Below are 9,085 nucleotides of genomic sequence, written 5' to 3'. Positions count from 1 at the left end.
TTCGTGGGTACCAATGTTCGTGGATATTTAATTTAATGGTTTTGCAAAGTCTGTATATATAAAACCTATATAAAAGTTTGTATTCGTTGAACATTCAATTTCCTGGTTCTGCTGTACCCACGGAATCCACGAAACTTGGTATCCAACGAATAATAATGAATCCACAGTACTTATATACCTATATGGAGTTATATTCTTTCAGAACGACAGGTCCTTCTTTTTCAGAATCAACCCGGACAAAACCATGTTTCAATGAAATATGCTCCAAGACATAAAATAATGACCTGCGTGAGGTCATTGTCTTCCTTGATAAAAATGCAATTAATAATCTACTTCAACATTTTATTCGTCTGATAGTTTTTTGTTGCCGATTTGGAAATTTATTGTTTAAAGTTCACCAATGATAGGTGTAATAAAAACCGTCATTGCCCGCAATTTAATTTTAGAAACAAATAACGTGAAGTTAGGTTAATTTAGCGCTACAATAAAGAAACAGTATCATATATGTGAGATGAATTTCAATGTAGACTTTCGTAAAATAAAGCCAGAACTAGCATATTTGTGTGTAAGATTTTAAAAATCTTTTTGAGTCACACTGAAAAGGTTTTTTGATTTTTGTTTGCTTGCTTAACGTCCAGTGGCAAATATTTCATACATGTTTAGGACGATACACACTGAATAGGAAATCATACTGTGACCTACATGCATTTATATTCGTCTTCGTGTCAGTTCTTAACTTTTTTAATTTTATGTATACCTTTTACTCTATCAAATGATCAACTAAAAAAATAGTCTTATATTCTATTGAATAGCATTAATGTAACTCACAAAAGGATCGGGTGCGGAGGGTACATAATTATATCCTGATTATCTGTTAACAAAATGTATTGCTATTCAAAAGTGAATCTTTCCGAGTTTTTCATTCGATTCAATTAAAATTGTTTAAAAACTAACCACTTTTCTGCGATAGAAATGACATTACAAATAGAAAAAACATACCCCCTCCCTCTTTTCCATAAAATAAATACAATAAATGACTTACAATGTGTCTTGTCATACACCTTTATCGGATGGTAACAATACAATTGTGTCTTCCTTCATGCAGTTACAGTGATATTTTATTGTGTATGGATAATAATTTTTAAAAGGTTTATATTTAGATTAACTAGTGAGTTTTATTTCACATTCTAAATGAGCCGTAGGGCGTATTGAAACCTGAACGCATTAGAAAGGAATATCCCACTTTAGTGTTGTCGGTAAAATGAAACACTAAATTTTGCAAATCTGTTTAAAAAATAATGTTATTTGGACGGTATATAAGTCAAATAATGCATATTTTAAGAGTTTTCTTGTCGTAGAACACACCTCGGGGTGTCAGGATTGCTCAAAGAAAGACCTCTCTATAGTCGGTCTTTCATTTGATCAATCCTGACACCCCACGGTTTGTTCTACGACAAGAAAAACCTTAAAATATGCCTTATCTATAACATAAGACTCATCAGTGACGCCCAGCTCAGAATAGTAAGAAACCAAAACCAAAATTTAAGAGCGTTGAGGACCCATGAAAACTGTTTCGTATTCACAGTAATTAAGTAACTTTGCAATTAACTCCAACTATTTAGTCCATTCTTATACCGCGATATTTTGGAGATGAGTTGTAAGACATAGTAATACAGGGTGACAATTTTCCATCAATATTATAGAAAGTGTAGTTTGAAAAAAAAAATTATGTATGTGACACAGATATGTCACTGTTTTAGTAATTGACAACTTTTTTTCATTCTTAGTTGGTACACACAGTCGACAAAGTCAACAATTGTAGAAAAAGAAAAGGAGGCGATAGAATCTATTCGTCAGTTTTATGCATTTGTCATTAACGGGGTATGTTTATGAAAATCTTAATCATGTTTATTATAATGAAACATACACGTTTAGGAAAATCAGTCGGAACCATTTACAATTTTGTTCTTTCTTTGTTTCCATCATCCATAAACCTAAATGAAGAATTTGTTAATGATAGTGTATTCACCAATAAAACAATAATAGGGCAAGCCACCTCAAATGATGAATTTTTTTTTTAATTTCCGTTAACACATAAGTAAACAAGTTAAATAATATAAAAAAGTAAATCCCGGCCATGACTGTAGTCTATCAAAAACAAAACACTATTCATGACGTTTTGCTTCGTAAATATAGAAATAAGGAAACGTGGTATGAAAACTAATGAGACAACTCTCCATCAGAGACCAAATGACATAGAAGTTAAAGAACAACTAAAGAATCATCAAGCTAGTGGGTTTCGTGTTAACGAAGGGACAGAAATGCAATCGCTGTTTTACCACCTCTGATATAAGAGATAGGAAGATATAGTATGAATGCCTATGCACCAAGTAACTCTGAACGAGAGACCAAATGACACATATCACAAAATGAACAATGTTATGCCTTTTGCAGATGGATGCCGTTTATAAGAACATACAGACAACTTCCTACACAATTGCCGTTTTATTTTCCTCGTTGATCATTTCTAAGGTAAGTAACGAAAATAACATTGCACTATTACATTTTTGAGACATACGTAGCTTTTAAATATATATATATATATATATATTTCTCTAATTCTATGGAAATTTATCCCTTTCCGAACCCATTGTATAAACAAATTTAATCAACGTGTGGTTGCTTGTGATCTCAAAAGATCATTGGACGATTTTAAGGGTCATGACCTTTTTAGCTAACTGGATGAATCAAAATTTGATAACAGGTGTTAATGAAATTGACAACTTCGTGCAATGTGAAAGGCACTCGAAGGGGATTTTCGGTTAACAAAAAAAAGAAAAAGTCTTTTTAATCATTAGAGAAACAGATTCTTACATAGTTACTCGTGGATTATCGGATTTATCCAATCTCGATAGTTAAATTATGAATTTTAAAATTGATAATTTAACTATCTCGATTGGATAAATCCGATATACCACTGGTATCAATGTAAGAATCTATATATATCAATTGAATAAGGAGAGTATATTGACGTAATTAATATAGAACCAGTTAGGGAAACGGACTGATAGGTATTTAGTAAAAGAGCGGCGAAAGATACTAATAGTATGGTATGTTCAAACCAAAAAGTTGAAAATAAACTGATACCTCCATGTTTAAAAAGGAAAAAGACTAAGCAACACGAACTCCACCAAAAACTCGAGTAATAATGGGCTCTGGAAGAGTAAGCAGACCATTCTTCACATGCAGCACACTTCGTGTTGTTCATGTTCGTAATCTAATGCGATAGAAACTGACATGAAAAATCAAGTTTGCATAAAACAAAAGATTTAGGTTCAGTATCAAGGACAACTTAAAGTTTATTTGATAAGGCAAAACGTTCTTAAACTGTCGATTATAACTTATTTCATAAAACTAATGTTGCTGTCAATATAAATGATGAATTCAAATCTTTATAATATTAAAATTGCAGGCTTTTTTCTGCGTTAAACCATTTCTCACTGTTTTTAGACGAATAAACAAATAGTTTTGTTTAGTAATAAATAGTTGTGCATCATTCAATAATTGTAGAACCAGATATTATTTTCTGTATGAATGCCATTAAACATAGCCGGCATATAGATTACCTTTACTGTCCTCGAATTTTTTTTTGGTAATTTTGGGTCCTCATTATTCTATATCTTCGTTCGTTATTTTTGCAATTTTGCATGTTTTTTTTTATTCTAGCCTCACTAATTATTCGTTTGTACATGTTGAAGGCAAAAAAAACGCATAAAACACACAATTGTTTGCGTGGTTTCAATCACGAGTATGTTATCAATATCGCAAACTAATTTGTCATTCACAGATATTTTTCTCGTTAGAATTTATGAAATTCATAATTTTTAACAATACTTTTATACGCGTATGTGCGATGCAACGAACAAATGTGCGTTTCAAAATGAAGTTTCATGTAGACAGGATGTCTTCTTCCATCTTGGATTTGGAAATACCAGAACACAAGGTCCAGATCTTTAATAGAATGGGCAAATTTTTAGAGAAGTAGGTAATTCGTGTGTAAGAAATTCCACTTCTACATAGAAAATGACAGGTTTTATCATATTTATGATTGTATTTTACAAAAAACAGAAAAATTTTGTGTGAACAATTTTTTTCCAACTTTGCAACATAAGGGGAGGCAACTCAAATGCAAGGGCAGATAATTCAGATTTAGATATTTTTACAATAGAATGTGTTAGGAATTTCTCTACTTTATTATGTAACCAGAAAACGGGTCCGGTGACCCCATTTTTTCTTTTTCTAAACTGAAAGCATACTATTAAAGCTATCTTCTCATATGTTATCTCAAAATTCTATGGTGTAGTTTACGCTTTATTGCAGGGTTTCCATGCATAATCTATACAAAACTTGACAATTTCGAACACTGTGTAGCATGTAAAAAAGCCCGGTGGACCATTCTTTTCATTACTCTAAAAAAAAAAAAGCATAATACACATGTAAAAACTTCATTTTGGCAAATTATTAAAAAAATTCTATGGACTGTAATTGAGACACCCATCTACCTTAAATGCCTTAAATAATAGATTTGATTTGATTTTTGGTGTTTTAACGCCAACTTCAAGCACCGCATTTTAGGCTATTTCGTGGCGGTAAGATTATTGGTGGAGGAAGCTGGGTGCCCGGGAAAAAATCCGACCTTAGATGGAAAAACTGATTAAGATTAAATCGATTGCACCCGCACGAGCGTGATTCGAACTCACAACCTCGTTGTTGACTGGTTAGTGATTATAGTAGTAACTACTTAAACCACACGGCTACCGAGGCCCCTAAAGTATATAAAAATGACTCCTGATATAATGTCTCATTAACATTGGTGATCTATTTTAACAATTGTATATAAAATAAATTAAATACTTTTAAAATGTTTATCTCATTTTGCAGACACCGCAGGATGCATCGTGGACGGAAACTGTTAAGAAAATTGATACTCCCAGGAATAGCATAAACGCAACAACTAGTTTGGACAAATTTAAAACGTGGATAAAGACAAAAATGTCCACCCTTCCTGTACATGACCATGCAATGCTGTTTTCGAAGTACACACACAATTAATTTATTCTTTACATAAGTACATAAGTAACTATGATAATTTAAGCAAATGTAATAGTAAGACACATTTTATTGAAATTGCAAAAATGAGCATGCGATCGATGGAAAGTTTGTGAAGTTTCCATTTTTATGTAGCAACATTTGAGCAGGTCTGTATACGGCGTAAATATCTTCCATTTGGGACAATATTCCAGGGCCTATCATGATTTTCTTGATAGAGGGTTGCTGCCAACAGGGAAGCTATAAAACCAACAATTCTGATGGTGATGTTTAAATCATCCTTTTTTTTTTATTACAAACCCGGTATATAGTCTAATTTGGTAGGTTACATTCTTGACAAGGAATTGCATTTACGACATAAGGAGCATATCCGATCTCATTTGTAAAACGTATTTTATATAATGGTCAACCAACTCGGGATGGCGTCTGTGATATTTTCGAAGAGATGATTCCAACTTCACCATTCGGAACTCTTGGTTTAAAAGCTTCCTTGTGAACAGCACTCATCTTTCAGGGAAATATTGATAGGAAATACAGGCCCAGGAATATCGAATAAATTTGGAGATATTTACTCCGTATGCATGCGCTTCTGGAATGTTGCTACATAGAAATCGAAAGTTCACCATTTGGAAGCTGAAATTATTTCGTTAGTCGTAAAATTTTATTTTTAGAATAATAATCAAAATTAAGACAAAGATTCATCAAAATATGAAAAAAACCTTGGGATATAAATAGAGAAAACAACACGAGAAACATAAACAAGACCAATTTTAATAAATGTATTTAGTGGAGCTTTTATATTTATATGTTTTTATTTGTATTACTAGAATTATTTACGTTAACATCCCTATATCATCTTTGATATTATATCATGTACTAATTATGACAATTTTAGGTATGACTTGGTAGGAAACAACGGTTCACACGACGTTGCAGGTAATTAACAGTATACTGTTTAGATTTAAAAACAAACTCAAAACCATCTGAATATAATTTGATAGATTTGATTTATAAATTTTAAATTGTATTTGAATATAAGAATAAGGGTATTTTTTATAGCCCGATTCCCAATTCTTATCATTTATAATGCATTTCAATCTAGGCTAAGAATAAGTCAGATTTAAAGGAATTTGGCAAACATCACAATTACGATATTGAGCAAATTCTATCAAATATTCTTTTGAAGAAACATTCTAAATAAAAAACAAAACATAATTTCATTTCTCAAGTGGTACTTACTGTAGTATCATGATTGTTGTATTTCGATAGGTCTAGCCTATGTGGGGGCCATATGTGGAGAGTCGTCCCAATCAATTATAGAAGATGATTTCGATTATAGCATCATTATAACAACGTCTCATGAACTCGGACACAGGTAAACAAACAAAATGTGTAAGCTGAAGATTATTACAAAACTTTCCCTTTGAAGGACTTGTCAAATTTAAAGTTCCAAGTGTTAAGAATACAACGCAATCTCTCAATACGTAAATGGATTATAGATTGAACGTAGGTATAAATACTTTGTAATAATTTTTAAAAACGATACTAGTAATTAAAATTGGTTATCCGCTTTTGACATTCATAATTTTATTCAATAGTAAGACATATATGACAATTATTTCAAATCATAAAGGTACACTTACAAGTTTATGTCATTTTCATTTTTGTAAAATGTCATCAATTGCACACCAATTTAGCGCTGCTCTGAAATTATACCATCAAAATTGATACCTCTCATTATTGTTTGAATTAATCCGTGTAAAAGTAACAGAGAGTGAAGTATCTGTTTCAGAGTTAAGTTTTATAAAGCAGTAAATTGAGGGCTCGAATTGACATATATCCGTTACTTTTCTAGTCTCAGTTCACAACACGACAGCAAGGGCAATAATTGTCACGAATCTGACGGTTATGTTATGGCTGCTGTTAGTACGGTTCATTTAGGTGCAACTGCAACACATCCTTGGATCTTTTCTAACTGTTCTACAAATTACTTCACTTCAAAGTTAGACAGCCTAGATTCGTAAGTACATAAATATGTTGAAAATAAGATAAAACAAACAAGATTGAAAAAAGATAATGATAATGGGTTTTATTATCTGATTTTTTGTCAATGCTGAATCTAAAACAACAACAATTTATAATGGAAAGCAAAATTTGTATGATGAGAATTATAGACAATAATGGAACTATAACAATATAATATTTTACAATTGAACTAGTATAGATTACTGTTTAGGGTCGCAAACTTAAAGAGTATGATTTTCTGACTGTGATAAAAACTCACATGTGGTCTTGAACAGTTTTCTGTTCATTGGTAGGGTTATTGTCTCTTTCACGCAAACTGCGTTTCTTTTTAAATTGTATTAAAGATTAAACATTCACACACAAATCTGTTTTTGTCAATTTGTTTTGTCCGATCGCAACACATCAGCAGGCCGATAGCCATGTTCGTCTTATTGTTTAAATTGTACTGATTTGTTTTTGTCATAATATGTTTTCAGTCAAAATATGAATTGTATGAAAACGTTAGGACCAAGTATTGATCCAACTGCCTTGGCAAAATATGATAAGTTATACGGAGGGCAGGCATTCGATGCAGACGCCCAGTGCAAACATACTCACGGAAACAGTTCACATATATGCAAGGTATTATTTTAACATGGTTATTCAAACACACAAATAAATGTTTTATTGTTCTGACTAAAGCAAAAATGAATCGTAATGAAGAAAGAAAAAATAATCATTCAATAACCTTAAATTGTGTTCTTTGATACTGATTCAATCATAAAACACACTTGACCGTCTTAATTGAATTGAAAGTAATTTTGAAAGTATTAATCAGGAATATTAAATTGCCCCGTTCTGTCAAATGGTGAATTGAACCAGTGTACAGCTACATGTAATGCAGTTAATACAGTTAATATCAATATTTTGTATAAAAAGAATACGATATTATTTTGCCATTCACCGTTTAGAAAAGCTTCTCTCCAAGTTTTAAAATTTCAAAATTGATATGATTTAAGTTTTAATTTTCGTTTAGGGTCTCTTTAAGGGAAATTATACCACAATATGTAACCAGATGTATTGTAGTCTTCCCACTGATTTATCAAACTGTAGAGCAACAAAAGCATGGGATAGAACTGTTTGTGGGAACAAAAAGGTAATAAATCTATGATAGTTGAACAAAAGCCAGTCAATAATTGTATATGTTATTGACTTCTGTCATTTAACTAATAAAAACACATATTTCTTAACTATAAATTTGTGTTAATCAACATATATATATATATGTAACTTTTATACTTCCAGAGATAATGTTTATCAAAAATTAAGAAAGCTTCGCTCTATCCTATATGTGTGCATTTGGTATTTTTTGATAGTTGATTGATATAAAACGAATCTATCTCAAGAGTGTGCGTTATGAGTGTGTCTCTCTGGAGGTGTGCCTAGATTAGGAGAAGCTATAATATACAGATTTTGCTTTTTTGAAACGTTGTATATTAACATTATTTAGCAAAACAAAACATGCATATTGCAGATTGACAAAGCGAATTGACTGTATTGATAATTGATTTTTCAGTATTAAATTTCAGTGTGTAATATACGCATAATAAAACGAACATGAATTAATGAAAGTTGTTCGAAACTGATATACGCATAGTTGATTTTCCGGCTTTTAATGATTCATACTGAACGAGAAATGTCTGGTATTCTTTATCTCATTTAAACCAATGGCTGTGAAAATTCTCAGCCGCATCATTAAGTAACCAATCAGTGATCAGTAATTATAACAAGATGGCGTATATGTCTACTGAAACTTATAGCTCCGCACCGTGATGCGAAGCAATAATGTATAGTTAAAGCCTCTAATTGTATTTATGTTTCTTTTTAGTGGTGTGTATATGGTGTATGTACAAATGATGTAAATGCACCAGTATCTAACGGTAAGTGTATTATTGTTTTTGTTAAAATAGAG

This window comes from Mytilus trossulus, chromosome 13 (genome assembly GCF_036588685.1).
Source record: "Mytilus trossulus isolate FHL-02 chromosome 13, PNRI_Mtr1.1.1.hap1, whole genome shotgun sequence".
Taxonomy (NCBI): domain Eukaryota; kingdom Metazoa; phylum Mollusca; class Bivalvia; order Mytilida; family Mytilidae; genus Mytilus; species Mytilus trossulus.
Note: the sequence above shows the minus strand (reverse complement) of the source record.